At 35.1% G+C, this 21,567-nt stretch overlaps 1 long non-coding RNA gene and 1 pseudogene across 1 annotated transcript in view; both read right to left on the bottom strand.

Annotated features, from left to right (window-relative positions):
- Positions 1-3,160: 3,160 nt before the first annotated feature.
- The window catches only part of LOC143676258 (uncharacterized), a 30,685-nt gene continuing 12,278 nt past the window's right edge, over positions 3,161-21,567 (bottom strand). The window contains exons 2-4 of the long non-coding RNA XR_013171954.1: positions 20,530-20,605; positions 19,530-19,599; positions 3,161-3,249 (exon numbers count right to left, since the gene is read on the bottom strand). This is a non-coding gene — a long non-coding RNA (uncharacterized LOC143676258). The remainder of the gene's footprint in view (positions 3,250-19,529; positions 19,600-20,529; positions 20,606-21,567) is intronic.
- Positions 8,861-10,052, bottom strand: LOC143676765 (SWI/SNF-related matrix-associated actin-dependent regulator of chromatin subfamily E member 1 pseudogene; annotated as a pseudogene).

The following is a 21,567-nucleotide window of genomic DNA, read 5'->3' as shown; positions in this document are numbered from 1 at the left end:
AGGTTGTTGGAATGTTGATTGGGATTGTATTGAATCTATAAATTGTTTTGGGTAGTTGTTTTGGTTTGTTAAAACTGGCAGAATGCAATATACCAGAAATGGGTCAGCTTTTAAAAAAGAGGCTTTATTAACTTACAAGTTACAATTCTAAGGTCATGAAAATGTGTTTTACTATATGCAGTGCCTCCTCAATGCTATCTGGATTTATATATTATTTAATTTGTTTACCTTGCTACCCCTTTAAACATGGGGTTTAAATTTAACATCCTAAATATATAGCAATAATATCTGGTTTTATACCAACTTTACTTCGATACTATGCACATATACCTTACCTATACCTTTCTGTTCCCTCACTACTTTTCATACTTGTCACCGCTTATATCTTTGTACACTGTATGTCCCAAAATATAAATGTATCATTACTTTTTATGTATTTGCATTTTAGCACCTAAAGGAAGTAAAAGTGAAGTTGCTTACCAAACAGTACTATACAATAGTAGTGGCATTTATAATTACCCAAATGGTTCCCTTTACTGCAGGTCTTTATTTCTTTATGCTGCTTTCAACCCTGTCTAGAGTACTTTCCTATCAGTCTGAAGAACTCCCTTCAGTATTGCTTGTAGGGCTGGTCTAATGGTGATGAACTCCCTCAGTTTCTCTTTATTTGATAATGTCTTTATCTCTCCTTAACTTTTGAAATAGAGTCTCTCAGAATATAAAATTCTTGCCTGGCAGTCGTTTTCTTTCAGCATTTTAAGTATTTCAACCCACTGTCTTCATTCCTCCATGGTTTCTGATAAGAAATCAACCCTCCATCTAATTGAGACTTCCTCATACATAACACATTTATTTTCTCTTGCAGCTTTCAGAACTTTTTCCTTGTCCTTTGCCTTTAAGTTTTAATTAATTTCTTTCAGTAATGTTTTATAGCTTTTAGGGTACAAGTATTTTGTCTGCTTGGTTAAATGTATTCTTAAATATCTTATTCTTTTGATTATATTATAAATGGAATTATCTTCCAAATTTCCATTTAGGACTCTTCATTGTTAATGAATGGAAATACAATTTTTTTTTTTATCATTTTACTTCATCAACACCAGGTTACCTGAAAACACAAATGATTAACATGGCCCTAATCTGTTGAGACCCATCTCAGCAAATTATAAATAATTCATCAATTTAAAAACTAGAATTTATTTTAGCTACTCAGAGCACCCCATTTAATTGTTGCATTTCCTCTCTTTTTTGTGTTTTTTCTTATAGCACCACACATCCAACTCAATCCTTAATTACAGTTAGTTGCCATTGCCACTTTGACCACACATTAAGAAACTGTCTCTGCTCTGAAAAAAATGACTATTCCAATTGCTCTCATCTTGGTTCTATTAGATTCATTTTCAGGTAGCATTTTCTTGCTATTTCCTCAAATTCCAGTCAGATACTCCAGTTCCATTCTATGTTTTGTTATATTTTGATGGCATGCATTTGCAAAAATCATTACAATGCATTTTTCCCCAAGAAAAGAGGCCTATTTTATCTCATTAAAAAACAGTTTTTTAAAAACCAACCATCTCATTGGATTTAGGAGACAAAAGTATCTTTCTCCTACAAAATGAATGAATACACACACAACCACAAATTCCTTAACTGAAAAAAGCAAAAATTTCAGGCATTTTGGCACATTTGCAAACAAGAATATTATACCACAGACATTTTATTAATATAAAGCAACACTCCTATATACAAATGGTTCAACTTCAAAAATAGTTCATAAATGTTTTTCTCAAAAAAATCATTTGATTCCATGGAAATAGCTGGACAGCATAAGAACAAATGGGCAGGGGACACTGAGGCTTTCTGAATAAACCTGGGCTGCAAGTGTGTTTCCAAATCAATGGCACTGTATTCAAAATAAGTTGCATTTTCCCCTGAATGATTGGCATTTATTTTTTCTTGGTCTACACGTGCCCTTATTTTACTCATCACACTACATATGTCATAAGTAGTTAAACATATTTTTCAGTTTAATTAGTCTTTCAAAAAAATGGTCAGACAAGTAACTACGCAGTATTTACTTTAACTATGTAAGTGTTTGAATTTATAAAGTTGTTATGTACAGAGTGTATCCCTTTGATGAAAACCCTGAAATTGCATATTTTCTAAAACTTCTATTCATGCAAACATATGTATGTATATGCGAGTGTATTTACCAATTGTTCATCTTTTAAGACATCCTGATATGTTTTGGAAGAATTATTGCTAAAATGGCCTTATTGAATGACTCAAACAAGTTAAAAGTTAATTTAAAGACGGCCCTTGAGCATTTTACATTGTTGTGACCGGGATATACAGGACAATTTTCTAGGAAAATGCATTCGCTTTTACTGATATGATTGTCTCTGTCTGTACCTGCAGGTTCACAGTCATTGGATAGACTCTGAATACACAGGCAGAATGACACGACTCCAAGTACCACTTTACTGGCAAGCTGTTGTTAATTTTTAATTGAAATGTTCCTTTCTACAAGGGCACACAGCAAAGAGGTGGCCAATCTGGCTGATTTGCTTAGAGACCATTTAGCAAATTGGTTAAAAGCTATATTTGAATACTAAAGCATTTGTGGAGCATCAGTTTAATGAGCAGTTCTAAGTGAGGATTCTGCATAAAATAATAGTGAAAATGCTTTATTTTTAATTTATGAATATTTTGTTGATTAATAACTATATGTTCAGTTAAAGTTTAAAGGTCTGTGTGAAAATGGAGTCAACAAGTACAAGACTTGACTTTTCCCTTAAAAGATTTTGAGAAATCACAATGATAGTATTTAAGCAAAAATAAAATAGAACTATTGGCTGCAGCTCAATGCGTGACTATATTACCAATCTGCCTTTGATTCTAGGAAAATGCCATCTTCTCAACATCACCACCTGTGCTTACTAAGTTATTTTCATCCACGGATAAAATAGTGCCAAAACAAACATAAAACATCTTTCTAAGTGGCATCATTTGTGACGTTAACACACCCCACTTTTTAAGAATAACAAGATTTTCTGCTGGTCCTCTAACAAAGAACAACCCCAGTGTATCTTGTAGTCTTGACAATTAAAAAAAATTTTTTTTCAATAGCAAAAAGTCATACTTTTGCTACTTACTTATTATCTGAAATATTTTGGTTATCATCGGTGGTAACATTGTCATCGTTTGGGGAGGATGTGGACTGGAGGAAGAGCCCAAACTTGCAGCCCACTGTGATGAATAAGAAAATAGTTAAGCAACAAAATTTGATCCATGTCTAAAAATACATATTTTCAGGCTCCAATTCCTGGTGCCTGCCCACGCCAAAAGAAAAGAAAAATTATATATATATATATAAAATATATTTACAGAACATATATACTGAATTTATACGTTCCATTTTCTGTCACTATCTCCCATAAGTTTCCAAAAAGAACAGTATTTCAAAATGCAATAAGCAGTTTTTACTTATTATATATATTTAACCTACCACTTACATTCCCAGAAATGATGAAGAAAATTACCTCAGAGTAACTCCTGGACTCATTTGTTTATAATACATCTTGCCTGATTTTATTGTTACCCTCATAACATGTAATATAATAATCTAACATATGTCACACTGTGTTAGTGAATAATTATAAGGTACCATGATAACTCTATAATTTCTTGGTAATGATGAATAAAAACAATGAAAACAAAAGGGAAACAGAACAGAAAGAAATTGGAAAATATTCTCTTTCTGACAAAACATGCACATTTCCACAATTTTGTTCACATTTAAATTGACCATATATGGATACCCTATTGGTTTCAAGAATTGTGGGTATTCAAGTCGAATATCTTTGATGAGCTTACAATCAAGTAAATGGTATTACATAATTTAAAACTGAAGGGAAAAAAGTCAGCATTGTAAATACATTGTAGTCACAGGGCTAGGAGGAATTTGGAGTAGAATCAAGGTATGTTGCTTAGAAATAGATGATTTCAGTTTTTCTTGTGGGGTGAGTAGGATATAATAAGGTAAGGATGCAAGACTGTCAGTGAATCACAATGTAATTATTTAATATTGGTCTTACCAGCTAGACATTAAGATCTGTGAGTTCAATCTAATCCTCTACTGTTAATCCTCTATTGTTTCCTCAGTAAAGTTGCATAGAGTATGTGTTCAATAATCTATATTGAATAGATAAATATAAAATATGAGAGGGAATGCACTTGCATGTGCAATGAGTTTTATTAGTTCCTGAGGTTTATTAGTGCTTCGCTACATAGATATGATGGATTGAATCAATGTGCACATGGTTGAACCCAATCTTCAGTCTCCCTTTCTTTCCTATTAATGGAGCTAATATCATGTAACTCAAAGCCCCAAAGCTCTAATCACAGGGTTGGGCTTTCTGGAGTGGCCAACCCCCACCTAAGGCCACCAGTGTGACCAGACCTATCCTGAATTATCTTTTTAGGAGAAAGACCAGATGTAGTGGGGAGCTCAGCACCATGGAATAACAAAGGCATTCCTATATTTAAGTAAATTCCAAAGGTTTAGCAATTACCCAGTCTGAAGCAGAGACAAAGGCAAACACTCATTTTTGGTGGTCAAATTCCTTAGTATATATACATCATGTCATAAAGCAACAGCAGAGATAAATAAAAAATTATTCAGGAAATACTGAAATTTGGCCAGAGTCCTATTATTTGTGGAATAGTAAGTTGCTAGAGATTGAAATAAAGATAAACCCAAGAGTCAAAGTTAGGGCTATTCTCAATATAAATAGGAGAGTGAGGGAAAATGGTTGCAGTTTAGGACATGTTGAATTTAGAGATCTTGGATATCGTACATAATGAATTATTACATCAGTAGTTCAAAATGTAGTTCTAGATGCTAGCAGAGAAATCTAAAACTTTAACCAGCACATTTATGTATCTCTGCCACATCTCTCTTTGTTTCTGACCCTATGTCTCTGTGTCTGTCTATGTCTATATCTATGTCTATGTCTGTTTTGGTATAGATGCAGATGTAATAGAAATATAAACCCAAAAATCATATGGAAGAATAAACATAAATGAAGACATGTGTAAAATTTCTAAGTAATAATAACTTAATATGTATATTAATTTTATTTAAGGTGCAATATAAACATGCTGCAAAACATAAATGTACTCTTGTAAAATTAAACACAAATTAGTTAATTCTTAAATTGATATTTTGTCTGGTCAAGTCTAGACAAGAAAGCTAATTTGGAGAAAAAAAGAAACTAGTTAAGGCTAATAGTAGATCTGTGTACTTCAAATCACTGGCCACTTGATTTATCAATTCACCCTTATTCAAATTATTTGGGGACAGTCATGTTTATAAAATATGTCATCTTTTGTTCCTCTTTCTTCAGTAAATAGGAATATTGCTCGTATCAATAGACCTCTTGCATAAAGAATGTTACAGCAAGTCAGGGAATAACACATTTTTTCAACCATAAATCTAGTTCAATTTTATTATTACTTTTATTTTTTTCTCTATATTAACATTCTATATCTTTTTCTGTTGTGTTGCTAGTTCTTCTAAACCGATGCAAATGTACTAAGAAACGATGATCATGCATCTGTGTGATGATGTTAAGAATTACTGACTGCATATGTAGAATGGTATGATTTCTAAATGTTGGGTTAATTTCTTTTTTTCCGTTAATTAATAAAAAAAAAAGTCACCTCAAGAAAAATATTCAACACTCATCTAGATAAAAATATTTAAGTACCTAACATTTTTATGTTATACCAAATTAAACTATGAATGAAATTTAACTAAAATCAAATTCCAAAAGGGTTGCATTTTTTCGTGGCTACTAGTCCAAATAGTTCTAAAAGTTTTTAAAAATAAAAATGTTAACCTCTTAAATTGAAATATAGAGAGAGCCATTCCCCACCGTATATAGAGTTCACTGAATTATTATTGAATGAGTAAAGAAATGGATTATAGATTCATGAATGATTTTGATTGAATGGGTAGGTATCACACAGAGCAATCATGCTTTACAAGCAATTACAGATGAAATTTTATAAAATTTTCATTAGGGAAGAGATTTCTAAACATAATCCCAAAGGAAAAATAAAAATAGAATAAAAATTGAAATTCTCAGTGCACCAAAAATATTATAAACACAATTTACAAGCAAGAAGCAAATTAGAAGAAAAATGCTCAGCACAAAACTAGTGCAGATCTTGGGTGCAGATACAATTTTTCAGAGCTTGCACTTGCTAAAGCTAGAACAACTGCAGTGAAACCATCAGTGGAATAGCATTGAATTAAAGCCAAAATTATGAAATAAATATTTGTGAGTCCCATGCAGATATAAATACATAATTGAGTAAATAAAATAAAAGTGATAATAGAAAAATCTTCCATGCAAATGAATACCAAATAATTTATGTAGATGTTCCAGTATCAAGGAGCTGGTATGCAACTCTCCATTCTTTGAGTGTTGGCAGCACACTGTGACTGATTTCCTTCCAAATAATACAGCATGAAAGGGGATGGAGGGTGTATTAGTTAGGGTTCTCTAGAGAAACAGAATCCACAGGGAACCCTCACAAATATAAAATTTATAAAAGTGTCTTATGTGACCGTGGGAACGCAGAGTCCAAAATCCACAGGGCAGGCTGTGAAGCCGACGATTCCAGTGGAGGGTCTGGACGAACTCCACAGGAGAGGCTCACCAGCCAAAGCAGGAAGAGAGTCTGCCTCTTCTGAATCTCCATAAAAGACTTCCAGTGATTAGATTAAGCATCACTCATTGCAAAAGACACTCCCCTTGGCTGATTATAAATGGAATCAGCTGTGGTTGCAGTTGACATGACCATGATTTAATTCTATGAAATGTCCTCATTGCAACAGACAGGCCAGCACTTGCCCAACGAGACAAACAGGTACCACCACTTGGTCAAGTTGGCACATGAACCTGACCATGACAGAGGGAGAGGGTAACTTTACAGGGAAGAAATCTGAAGACTATTGCCTCAGACACGTGATCAGGTTCACAGCAGTATTTATAAGTCCTGTCGATAATATGTGCCCTTGATACGATAGGATGATCTCAACACTGCCTCTGTGGTCTTCCTGCTCCAAACAAAACCACCATACCACCAATAACAAAAACAGTGCAATCACGAGAAAAAGTCATCATACACATCTTAACTGAGGATCATTCTGCCAAACACTTGCTCTGCACTCCTTAAAACTGTCAAGGTCTTCAAAAACAATGGAAGTCTTCAAAACTGTAACAGCCAAGAGGAATCTAATGAGAAATGAGAGCTAAATATAATGTGGCATCCAGGATGGGATCCGGGAACAGAAAAAGGACATTAGGTAAAAACTGAGGAAATCTGAATAAAGTGTGAAATGTAGTTAATAATAATGTATCAATATTGGTTCATTAACTGTAACAATTTAATTTTAAGATATTTATAATAGGGAAAATGTGATGTGAGGTATATGGGGATTCTAAACCACCATCACAGTTTTTCTGTTAGGTCTAAAATATTTTTTTTCCTTAAAATTTTTTTTTATTATAGTTGGACATTATAAAACACAGACCATTAGATGTACACTTTTCAGTAAAAATTGATTCTAGTTTTTGTGACACATACATATCATAAATTGTCTTGTTTTGAATCCCCAAGACTGTGCTAAGAATTTATCAAAAAGGTAAGCTCCCCTGTGGGTTCCTGAGTCTTGAGGTTTTGAATGTTTTGCTTACTGTAAAACAGTTTTAAGTGGATGAGCTTAATTCTCAGCTGTATTTTTTTCCTGGAATTCATGAATCATTTTGAATTTATTTATTCCATTACAAGGATATTCAATTCCTTAAATTTTGTGGTCTATTCTGTCTTTGGAAAACTTGGTAATAAAGTATTTTTTTTTCTGTAAAATAAGTTGAATTTACCAGAATGTACCCTAAATTAATTTCAACAAAAAGTAGTATGGATAATGTGTATGCGCTGTGTTCACTTAAATGACTGTTTCATGAACTAGCAACTACTTTAACTACAGAGACAGCCATTATTTCTGGATCAGTCTGTTCCAAGTGTATGAAGGCCATACTCAATTCCTTAGCACAACTCCTGGCACCTGACATTTTGATTAAAAATAGAAAAGGGGAAATGATCACATTCTTATGATTACATTTTCATGAAGTTACTTTTTGCAGAAGTAAATAGGAGAGGGGACTGTCAGGATGCTATGCATGGGGACTGGAAAGGTTTAAAGCTATGGCTTTAGTAGGCACCCAAGTGAGCTGTAGGAAGGCAATGGTAAGAGTAGATTCTATAGCATCAAAGGATAATTCTCCAAAGAAGTTGGCATTTCCTCAACCTGAGCATTTCATCATTTGAGGGCTAGTAACAAGATCCAAAGAAAAGAGCCATCTTCACAATTGCTTAGGGAAATGTGACTGTGCCATTAGGCCCATGATGCTGTGTGGGCCAAAAGCCTTTGGTAGTGTGATATGGACAAGAATAAAATTAATACCCAGTGGGGTGCCAAGGTAGCTCAGTGGTAGAATTCTCACCTGCCATACAGGAGACCCAGGTTCAATTTCCAGTTGGTGCTCTTGCCCCCGCAAAAAAAAAAAAAAAAAAAAAAAAAATCAACAAATGGTGCTGCAATAATGGGACAGCTACATGGAAAAAGAGTGAAATGAGACTCCCACCATACAGCATAGAAAATAAATAAATAAATAATTTAATTAGATTAAAAAAATAAATATACAAATACATAGCACCATTAAAACACCAAAAAAAAATTATCTCATTTAAAAAAGTATTTAGAACACATAAAATCAGGCAACATTTATTCGTTTGTCTCCACTGTTGGTATGGAATCTGTTAGCGGCTCCCGCACTGTTGCACTGTGGTTCTCTGAGCCTGAGTTGCTATCACTGGTTCATTCCTCAGCCATATTGTTGATCCCCTCCTGCCCGCTCTCCTTGTCCTCATGTGCCTTCTTCGCCATTCTGTAGCTTTTGTTTCTTCAAGGCATGTCTCATCCGTCTTCATTGGAATATTCTCATCTTCCTTCTTTTCTTTGATTTCATTAGATGCTAGCTTTTCCTCAGCAACAATGCTGCTCTGACTGCCTTCAGCTTGTTTTGCTGCCTCTTTCTCCCTGTTCTCTTTCCTTGTGCAGGTTTGTTCCTCTGCCTGTGCAATTTCAGCTGCAATTTTCTCCATATCTACTTCTACCTTCAAACCATACCCCTTTTTAAGTTCATTTTGAATCTGTACTTTTCAGGAATTTTCCTCTTCTTTTCCTGATGTCACTCTTCTATTTGAAGAAGTTCAGCTTCTCATTTTCACTGATGAACCATTAAGGCCTGGATCTGTCATTTGAGGACTTGCATTCTCTGACAGCTGACCAAATTTCTGACATCACAGTCTCGCTAAGGATTTCACTTTTGAGGCAGTAGTTTCTCTGGAAATGGGTGGTGGCTGTTATGCTTCTTTGTAGAGCCATCATCATAATCATCTGGATCTTCAGCAGGCTGAATCCTCATGTAAGGTTCTCCTTTCCCCATGCATGACTGTCTCTGTCGACATTCTTCCTCTAAAGCAGCTTCTGCAAGACTTTTTTGCATTCTTGTGAGTAAGGTATGGAGGGGAAAGGAATTAAGATATAGTTTCATTGTTCTCAAACTGTTTTGCTATAGTCATGTAAATGTTCTTCTTTCTCTTCATCAGTGAGATTGTGCCACATGCCACCAATAGTCTCGCCAATTTCCCACAACTTTAAGTCAGGATTGGGAGACTTTACTTGGTCTCAGACCTTTCAGCTGTACCTCATGTAGTGTATCACTGGCTTATCTGGTGGCTTTGAGGGTTTTGGAATTGTAATACCAGAGGATCCTGTGACCTGGCTGTTGGTACCAGGGTTCCTTCCCAGCCTGCAGTTGTTGTAGGCAAGATGACTGTATGGATTGTGTGCTTGGTATTTGGGTTGCAGGAGCTGGGGTGGAAGGTGGAGTGTAAGATGGTCTTTTTGACATTTTGGAAGAGTAAGATCTCAGTTCCTTAAGAGTGAATATGAGACACTGCAGGCTGAAGGAGCTTCTAAAACTGTAAAATGAGTTTATTCATTATAAATTTACATATGTTTTTGTTTTATGTACTATGTTAATGCAGCACATTAAAACACCCTTATATCTACGAGAAAGCTATACAAGTTGTAGGACATTAAGTTTTTAAAATACTTATAGACTGTTAGGTTTAGTTTGCTAATGTTCCTTTTAATACTTTTATACTTGTATTTAATTTTCAGTTTTGTAAAGCTTTTATTTAGTTTTGAACCAGGGTTATGTTGGTCATATGCAATAAGTTTATTAGTATTTTTTCTTCTTCTTTTCTTTTTTTCCTGCTCTTTTTGGGATAGTGTTCTTAATTGGCATAATCTGTTACCTAAAATTTGGTAGAATTCATCTACAAAAACATCTTGGCCTGGCATTTGGGAGAGGCTTATATTCAAACACTACTTCAATTATTTAATAGATATAAGACTTGAAGATTTTTATTTCTTTGAACATGAGTTCTTATAGTTTACATTTTCTAGGAATTTGTCCATATGTCTAAGTGATAAAAATATTTTCATACATTTTTGAGAGTCTCTTATCATTTTATAAAATCCATATGCATACCCCAAACCCACTACCAGGCTAATAAGTACCGAGTAAAGGTAAAGGCTGGGTGAGTTGCAGGAAGTGGAAAGGGACCCTCTCCAAGGTAGAGAACAAAGAAAGAAAATTAAAAGTCATAGTAGAGCAGACATTGAGAAAACTAGCTTCCATACTAAATATGGTATATAATTAGAAAGACGTAAAGTTTGTTTTGCACTGAGGGTAACCACAACATCAAGTCTCACCAGCTCAACTCCTAAAAAGTTAAACCAAGCCCACATACATTATTGCCATTCTCTGGCACAAAATCTAGTTATCGCAGTCACTATTCTCCAACACAAGACAACTGGGTTTTTTTAAAAAAGATTATGAAGCATATGGAAAGACAAGAAAAAACAACAAACAATTTTGCAAAGAGACAAACAAATGAACAGAATTGGACTCCAGACATGATGGAGGTTTTGAAACTGTGACAAAGAATTTAAAATAATTTGATTAGTACTCTAAAAGCTCAAGTTAAGATGCAGTTCTCCTATGCAAAATGTCCAATCACAAGACTTTATATACTCTTTCTAGGGAAAATTTAAGAAACTTACTCTTATTATGCCTTTTACTTTTGCTGAAGATTATACACATATTTGATTGTACTCCATGAAACTTTGCATGGTTATAAGAAAAATATATACTAATTCTCTTCATAGAGGCTAGGGGAGATTAAATGGCTATCTTTGATCTAAATCTAGTTCTGGATGGCTCCAAATTTCATATTACTTCTTTTATAGCATTTAATTTTGGTTAGTTTTCTGTGACTCTGTGGGTCACGAATGAACTATTCTTCAGACAAGCAACATCTTAAAACTGTGTAGGCATACCTGTGCAAAAATTAAATTTCTGCCACCTTTCTCTAGTAATAAGTAGCAACATGTAGATAACTGGATTTAGTAGAGAAGCCACAGAAAACTCACTGGTCACACCCAACTTAACAAGAAAGCACAAGAGTAGTGAGAACAGCCACTGTCACTCACACTACTCATATTGCTACTCACACTGCCTCATACGTTAACTTCTTTTCCTCTTTTCCTTAGTTTCTCCTTATGGTTTGTAGGATGATAACAGTGTGTTTTCTTTTTAAACAGCTAAGAGAGTCATTGGCAGAACAAATTGAATACATAAACTCTCCACACCAGGCGCCGTTCCAAGCTGCTATTATCTCAAGTTCAAAATTTGAATTTAGAAACTTCTTATTAAGAGCATAAATGTTCCTGGTGCCTGCCCATGTGAAAAAAAAAAAAAACATAAATGCAGAGATAATAAAGGGACAGCATAGAAGCTGGTCATTATTGAATAATACATTTCCTTTCCTAATTCTTCTTATAATACCAGCAGGGAATTAGAGACCAATAACTGATTATGTGATAAAATAGTTAAAATCATGACAATAACAATTATAAGTAGAATAATCCTGGAGAAATGTGGGGAAATTCCCATGAGAAAATGTAGAGCTTCAGGGAAAAAAATATTTAATATCTATTATTTTCTTCCCTGTATCTTGCTTCTAAACATAGAAAATTAGCAAGGTACTCCATAGACCACAAAATAAAGGCCTATTTGCCTTTAAAGTATTCCCTGCTCCGGATAGATATGAGTTTAGTAGACATTATTTAGTAGAATTTCATTTTTCTGGGCTTCAGAGAAATAATTTATAGTACTTTTTATAATAACATTAGCTACCACTTGCAAAGTTTTTATATATGCTGCACTTCACTTACATCATCTCATTTACTTTTTGAAAAATCCTTCAAGATTGGTGTTACCATGCTTATTGTAAAATAAAGGAAACTGAGGCTTACTAAGTTAAGTGATTTTTTTTCAGAGTCACACCAGAAATTATTGGCAGAATACAAGACATGGTGAGAGAGAAAGCAAGTATATCCTACGTGTCTCACCAAATTTCACCTTTTTTCCAAAGCAGCCCTGTCTCAATAGAATTGAATTTGAAGAGTACATTTGGCTGTATATAACTACGTCCTCAGACACAGTGAACCCTAGTCATAATTTCCTACAAGAAATAAAAATGGAAGGGAAAGGCAAGAAGCATGTTTTTTTGAGAAAGCCTATTGCAGAATGAATCATGATCCCCACAAAAGGTTGTATACATGTGAACCCATTTCTAAATAGGTTTAAAGATGGTATTAGGTTAAGTGTGTCCAAACAGAATGAGGGTGGGCCTTACTACAATATAACTGAAATATTTTTAAACAAAGGAAATTGTACATGGTAGGAGCCATGGGGAGTAGCCAGAAGCTGGAAATCAATGGAACTGGAAGAAAAACGCAGAAACATTGCCATGTAAATTGTCTTTGATGGAAAAGCCAAGGAATCCCAAAGACTGCTGACCAGCAAGAAGATACTGACCTTGGGAGGAAACAAGCTTTCTAGTCACTGAAACCCTGAGCCAATAAAGTCCCGATGTTAAGCCAACCCACTATATGCTATTTAAAGCAATTACCCACTGAGAAACTAAAACAGTGGCCAAAATCAAAGTGAAAAACAAACCGTGATGAAAACAATGCAAAAAGATGACCAGAATCAATTGTAGATAAAAAAACAAAATCAACAAATATAGACTGGTAAAGAAGCAAGGTTGACTGACAATGATTTAAAGGTGAAATAAATAAAAGTTAATTTTCTGGAATCCAAGCACTTTGTAAAATATAAATATAAGTGTTGCTAAGTCAGCACATGAACAACTATGTAACAGCGCCATTTGCAAAGGGGTCACCAGCTACTTGTATTTTGAGAATTTATAAAATAAAATTGAAACGGAAGTTTCAGGCTATAGAAAACAATACCCCACTTTTGTAATGGAGAAGAATTTATGCTGAACAAGAAACAGCTGACCACACTGGAGTTCATCACACTACTGAGTGATTCCAGGAAGAAGAAATAGATACAAATATATTGCTTTTCTGAGCTAGACAGTAAGATGCCTTCTTATCAAATGGCATGTCATTTCAACATAAATTGCTTCATTATGAGTTGTTACTAAGGCAAGCCACAGGAGTTCTTACATGTGCAAGTGTGAAAGAAAGAGAAGGCTTAGAGGAGGGAAAAAACCCACAACTATTTGTGGTAGAAATATATGATTACTAAGAAAAATTAGCTTTGTTTGCTTTTAGATAATTTACAACAAAATAATCAATCTTTGGAACAAGGTCAACATGAAATAAAGGATTTTAGAATTGAAACACTTATATTCAATGTGGGAAACCACCTCAACAACAAGATTTGAGGAGGAATTTGAGGAGGTGGAGGTGACTTAGAGAAAGAAGAAGAGGAAGATGAGAAGGGAGAAGAAGAGTTGGAAGAGGTATAAGGGCTGACTTCAGCTCAGCAGGAGGGGAGGTAGAAGATGGGCCTCCACCTCACAACCCTGCCTCCAGCTCTGCCCTCCTCAGTCACCAAAGTTACATCCTGAGCTGAAGTGGAAGCTGAGCTGCTCTTGGAAGTGGAGATGTCTGGGACAGAGGAGGAGCATGTGGCTGCGATGGCCCCACCCCTGAGAGGTACTCCCCATCCAGGAGGAGGTGGAAAGGGAAGGGGGAAGCCTCACAGTAGAGACATGACCTCAGGAGGAAGAACCCTCTGTCTTCCCTGCAACTGTCCTGGAAGAGGAGACTAAGGGTGGCTGTGACAAGGCACTACCTCCATCAGAGACATCCACAGAAGAAGAGACAGAAACAGAGAGATGTCAGCTCTCCAGAACACAGCTGCCATGCTGCCAACTTCACTGATTGCCCTCCTGATGATAAGAAGCCACCACCTTGCCACCAGAACTATTCCTAGGCCTCTCCTGCCACCCTCCACTTTTTTTTCCCAATAAAGTTATGCCTGTGACTATCAAAAAAAAATGGACATGCTGAATATCTTCTATATGTCTCTGAGTCTTTAATAATAACATGTACTTCACTAGGCTTTTGTGGAGATAGTATGACACATAACAAAGTTTCACTATTGCCCATCAGTCCCCCATGACCAGTGAGTTCCAATGTGATGGCTGTGATGCAGGGGATGTCATGACATGTAGCAGATGTCACACATGCACTCCTCCAGTGCCTACACATCAGGACTTCACTCCCTCCCTACCAGTAACAAATATAGTTGTGAGGGTGAGCTAGATGCCTTGAAACTTGCATACTTAGTCTGGGAATGTTTACATGTGTTCAGGGCAAAGGGGAAAGGAATGGATGGGCAGACTATCTGCTGTGGAATGTAAAAGTGACCCAAGAAAGGAATCAGCCCGCAATCCCATCCCTTCCTAAGAGCCAAGCTAATATATCTAGTCCTCAGTGCAGTGTTTATTTGTGAGTCACGGGGAAAGGCTCAAATCTGCTATAGATCCCAAGTCAATTTTTTAAATTTCAATTATTTTAGTTATTTCAACTCCAGACATTTTATTTCATTCTTTCTCCTTATTGCTATTCTCTATGTCTTGAGACATTTTCCTCTTACTTTCCTTATAGCTTCAAAAATTGTGGCTTCTTTTGTTCCTTTGAAATTATTTATCACACTCATTTAAATCAAATCAAATTTTAATTAATCTAGACTTCCTCAGGAAGAGTTCCTACTGAATGTTTTTCCCCCTTTATAATGGCTGTATTTTCCTGTTTCTATACATGTCTCATAAATTTTGGCTGAAAATTGGATATTTCAAATGATAAAATGTGGTAACTCTAGGAATCAGATCCCACCCAGTTTTGTTGTTGTTTGTTGTTACTGCTGCTGTTGCTTTTGCTTGCTTTTTAGCAGCATTCCTGAGCTACAGTTTGTAAAATCTATATAGTTTGCTGTGTGTAACTACTGAATTAACTAGCTACACACAACAAACTAATTAATTAGCTATACACAATTAATAATTGGACAGAGAATTCCTTAAATACTTGAACCTGTCCTTTTTCCAGCCTTTGCTGAAGGTTTGTGTTTGTGTGTGTATGCGTCGCGTGCGCACACATACATTCATTCAATGCCCCAACAGTTTACAACTCTGCCCTGGCCTTCCCTTTCCATTCAGATAGAGCCTCAAGGTCCTCCAGAGGTGAGAGTTTAGAGATTTACCTTATCGTTCCTGGTCTTGCCCAGAAACCTGCACATGCACAAACGTCTCTAGAATCCTAAGTATATAGTGAAGTTTCTCAAAGCCCTATACAGTTACCATTTCCATATTTTCCTTTTAGTTTTTTGGTCCATTTCTTATTTTTCCCAGTTGTCAATTGCTGCCTTAGGCAGCTGTGATATAAATAATTGTTGCTGGTTGTTTGTGACCATTTCCCAAGGGAAAGGACTGTTCATACTGAGCCAACTCTGATTTAGGTATATAAAGACAAGCCCTACGAGTGGAGGTTTGCAGGGAGCTGACATACAGGTCAAATAATGACAATACATTGGGTATAGGGGTTTTTTTTTTTGAGCATCCAATCCATTCTGCTCCTTTCAATAGCTTTTAGGCTGGTGATTTTCTTAGCTACCATGATTGTGAGGTTTCAAGGATTGAGGCTTTCAAAGATAGCACATAGCAAGGGAAAAGAAAATAGTAACAGGGCAAGTTACAATGCCAGAAAGCTTACTATTGTCACTGAGACTCAGCAATTTTTTCTCAAACACTCCTTGGATTGGTGGATGCCTTTGGTTAATGTTAACAAATTTTCCCAATGTTGAATTTATTTTGTGGAGGAGGTCTTAACTCCTCCATTCTGCAATTGTCCCTCCCTTTCAGGTGATTTTAAGTAGGATATAGGAACCATAAGCCAGTTTCAAAGGCCAATTTCTGGAAGCTTGGGTAAGTAGATGATACAGCATTTGGGTGATTATGTTTAGGATGCTGAAAGGTGAATGTAGGACTAGAATTGTCATTGACAAAAAAATAGTAGCTACTCATGTTAGATGGAAAAGGAATACTTAGTTAATTTTGTGGTTGCAGAATGTCTTTGTCTCTTTATTCATTCAGAATGGCCCTCTAATTGGTGATGTTACATCATGATCACAGAATGACCTTTTCTGAGTTTATTTTCCAAGAAAATTATTTAAGTTTATTTGAGGACACTTTGGTCTAACAGCTGGTACAACTATGTCTTTATCTTCTCACAACTGAGGATCCCTTTCTCGTTGCATTGGTGCTACAATGGACATGACAGCCATTCCACTGCACCCACTATTTATAAGAATTTCTGCCATAATTTCCTTACAAGAGTTATCAATATTATTTCCTTTCCTACTTAGTTTTCAGGGTCTTCCCATTCACCAGACAGCATAGACTGAAATTTTATCAGTTCTCTTCAGTTTGGCCTCGATGTTCTATGATGCTCTTTTTATTAGAAATTTCTGCAGTTTATTATCATTTCACTAGAGAACTAGAAATGAGGGGGGAAAACCTCACATTTTTACTTTAACTTTTACTCATTTTCCCCTCCAAGTCCCTCAACCTACTTTATTCCCCAGATTTTGAAGTACTAAATTTTCTTTATCTTAGATAAACAGCCAGAGATGAAACAAATAAATAGCCTGCATTACCTTGATTGATGGCAGAAGTGAATGACTCTCTATTCTCAAAAGTCTGTGAGTATTCTGGGGTGATAAGGAGACAGAATGGACATCCATTGGGTAAGATTTTGGTTCTGAGATTTGCCTTATGATTTTAACCTTTATAAAATTTTTTTAAAAGTGTTCAAAATTGCAGATCATGTCATTTCATGAAAAATGGAATTTATTTATTTAGAGAAATAAGTCATAGTCAACAGTAATTTAATCAACTGGTCCTTTGATAACGCGATCTCTTTGAATAAAGAATGAGTCTCTAAAGGGCTTATTTATGTCTAGCAGAGGCCTAGGAGGCCATAAATGTGGTATCTGCTCTCTTAAACAAGCAGGAGCCGAATCTGGCTTAAGGGGTAAAACTACCTTTCTCAAGCTTTCCAGGAAGAGGATATGGATTTCTCAGGGTATAGTCAATGTTTGCTCTATTCTTTAGTGAAGAGTGATGTCCCATGAGGTGTTATTGACACTGTAGTGTTAAGAAAAATGTGATGATCTCATAAAACACAAGATTCAGTGTTGGGAGTTTCCAGATTTGTTCTACAAACTGGAGAATACATAGTAAGGGCCAGACACATTACCAGGCACTCGGCATATGTTATCCTATTCAAACATTGCTACAACCTAATGAAGCAAGCTTTGAAATCTATACTTTATATAAAATAACTGATAAGAGGGTTTAGGTAAGATAAAGCTTTCTATCTGAAAAACAAACAGAATAACAATCAAGCTGAAGCCTTACTCCAAATGTCTTATATCAAAAGATCCTGTGGCAATTTCCACCAAATTCCAGGTTTCCTGCAGCAACGACAGAAAGGAGCCAACACCTCAGATGGGGTGAAGAGCCACAGTGAGAGGCTCAGCCACACCATCTAACTGGACACCTGAGTTATTTTCAATTGGGAATCGCAGCATCAAAGACAAAGGATTAGGGTCAAAATGGGGGAGATGGGGATCAAAGTGAAGGAAGTAAACTTGCTTCGAGTTGGTGAGGTAAAGCATGCAGCTCAGAAACTACAGATAAGGAGCTACAATAGATGGTGAAAGAGAAGAGCGACGGGTAAAGGCAGGAGCAGAGTGAGAAACTCTAAGGGTGAAGTGCACAGATTTCCTTCAGAAGCCTGATTTGGGTTCATTGTCCATGTGGTGAGATGATAGATTGATGAGTGGAAAACTTCCTGGTTTGGAAGAAGAAAATTCATAACTAAGTGAATATTGAGAGAGATTGCCTGCCGGATTCTGTTACTTGAATGAGCTTATTAGTGTTTTTTGTTTGTTTGTTCCTGCTCAAGAGCAGGATGCCTTTTTGAAGAACTAGAGAGACAGAACTATTTCACATATACCTTTTGAGATTGGGCACATTTCTGAACTAAAGAAATCTATCATCTATTTATCTATCTATTTGCCTATTTGTCTATTTATTCTATGTATGTATGATGTATGCATATGTCTATATCTATTTATCTATCAAATATAACTGAACAATTTTAAATGCCCTCATTTGGTAATTCATTTAAATATTTAATTTTAGTAATAAAATAAACAACTATAATATCTGAAATCAAGAGGGTCCAATGAAAAATCATTATATATAGTACTTCAGAAGAGTAGATCATCAAAACACCCCTGAAATCTGCAACTATGTACCTTGATAAGTAATTGACTTCAATAATTCATTCTGATGTTAGTTGGCAGAAGACTTGTATATCAATAAATTTGAGAAATTCACTGGATTATTTTTAACAGTGAAAAATACCAAAACATGGAGTGCTTTTCAGCAACCATGATGAGCAAGTTCAATTCTCTTTTATATGAAGGAAGGAGTATGTGACTTGAAGGATTTATAAAGTTGGGAAGACTGAAATGACTGGAACAAACATTTGGCAACCCACCCAATGCATCATAAATCACTTCTGTTTGGAAGTTAACAGCTTATCTTTCAAAATGCCCAGGTTAATACCCAGCCATTTTCACATCAAGAAGAACCAGGAGGTTGGCATGACAACTGAGTGAGATCTATGGGGAGCAAAATAACTGAGCAATGCACAGACCTTCTGAGAGTTTTCTAACCATCAGGGGTTACTGAAAATTGTTAGCCATGGCAATTTCACTCTACAACAAGCTAGTTTTTAAACCTCTGGGTCAATGATCTCAGTTACGTGTATACTTTGAGCTCACTTTGAGGGTGCTTCTTGATATATATAATTTTTATGTTCAACTGGTGCTAATAAGTAAAATGAATATTTACCTAAAAAAAATTAATACCTGTCTTGGTGTAGAGTAGTCAAAAAAGTACATATGGAATCACTTGGCTAGGGTAGATAGAGACTGGAACCTGAAAAGAAATGGGTTTGACTGTATTAATTAGGGAAAGAACAGATAACTGCATAAGTGAATGATTTGAATATTGATAAGTGGACTCCTCCAATCTACTCCAGGATACCAAGGTGTCTAAAATTCTAAGGATTCATAGAATCATAGACCAATAAAATTGTGTATGGTCAAAGTGACCTGAGAAGTCCTTTAACCCATTTTCTTCATTTCACAAATATAAAGTAAATATAAAGAGAAGTTAAGTGAATTTTCTTAGGCCACATAGTCAAACTGTAGCACAAATGAGATGTCAATTCAATATTGCCCACTCCTACTATTTATGTTCTATAGTTATGTGGAAACCACAATACAACTATGTCATAACAACATATCCTTACTATTGTATACCACAAACTGGCCCACATTATTAACAATATTCTGTACTCTTTGATAACATGATGCCCTTCCTTTTGCTCCAACTGAGTTCTATTTAGTTAACTTCGGCATATATCTCAAGATCTAACTCAAGTTCATCCTGGTTCCTAAAGTGTTCTAACAGGCATTCTAGCCCTTCAAGCACTCTCTTCTGAAAACTCTGTATAAATTTGTTGATGCCCCTCATTGCCATTTATCACATACTTCCAAGTGGCATTTTTGAAAAGCTATCTTACAATTTTCTTTAACCACATTTATCAATTGACCTTGCCATCTCAAGGGAAGTCTAAGATCCCAGGAAGCAAAATCCATGTTGATTATGTCTTTGTAACTACATAATTAACAGGAGAAACTAGAAAACAGGAAGTATGAAACCACTTCAGTTGCAATATTGACACTGGATTGGAAAAAGACAAAAGTGGAGGAAAGGAACACCAAATTGAAGGTTTAATTTATCCACTTGCCAGTACTTTTTACACTACCAAGTTATAAATTCAGAGCAGATGAATATACATACCAGACTGACTTAAGAATTAAATGGATGAAGCCATGAAGGATGCAAATAAAACTGTACTCAAGTTGGGCAAGTCCTGCTAAATATAAAAGAACAGGGATAAATAATAAAGGAAAATATAGGGGAAATTTTTGGTTGATCTGAACAACTTTTTAAAAATATTACCATAAATATCTTAAATGGGATTGCTTTTTGACACATTTAAATTGGAAAAATCTTAATAACCCTCATCCACAGAAAGCCTCAAAAATCAGGAGCAAGAAAAGTAAACATTATGAGAGAAAAATGGGCAAAGAATATCAATAAGAAACTTATATAATAAAAAATAGAACTAGTTCATTAATATTCAGTCTCATATGTATTAAAAAATTCACATAAATATAACAAAACCTTAATAATAAGAATAAATGTTAACAAATTTCATGGAAGTTTATTTAGCAGACTGTCTCAAAAAATATCAGTAATGTTCATACTTTTTAATTCATTGATTCTCCTATGAATCTCTCCTGAGGAGATAATCAGAGAGTACACAAAGATTTTAAGACAGGAATATTTATATCAGAATTTTTCAGGATAAACAAAATTATGAAAATATTCTAAGTACCCATTGGTGCAAGAGCCATTAAAACAGTGTATCTATGTGATAAAATTGTATTTGTTATTTTAATCATGTTTTTGAGAATACTTGATAATGAACTAAAAATAACGTTATATGAAGGTAATGAAAAATATCAATATACAAAACATAAATTGAGTATATGTGTGAATGGTGCCAGTGACTGTTTTTTTTTTACATTTGTCTTTTTACTTCTCTCTTTTCCAAACCTTTTAAAATTAAGGTTGCTTCAATTATAAGAAATAATGATCATAAAGATGCCATTAAATTGGTAAATGAAAATCAGTTCTATCATTAAGAAGATTTGTATTTAACGAAGTTAAAATACTGTGAATAATGTTCTTTCAAACTTAAATGCATTTTGCAGCATAAGAGTATATTAGGAAACCAAAAAGGTAATTGGATGATCTTGAGATATTCTTTCA

This window comes from Tamandua tetradactyla, chromosome 3 (genome assembly GCF_023851605.1).
Source record: "Tamandua tetradactyla isolate mTamTet1 chromosome 3, mTamTet1.pri, whole genome shotgun sequence".
Lineage (NCBI taxonomy): Eukaryota > Metazoa > Chordata > Mammalia > Pilosa > Myrmecophagidae > Tamandua > Tamandua tetradactyla.
Note: the sequence above shows the minus strand (reverse complement) of the source record. Positions and strands in the feature narration are given on the sequence as shown.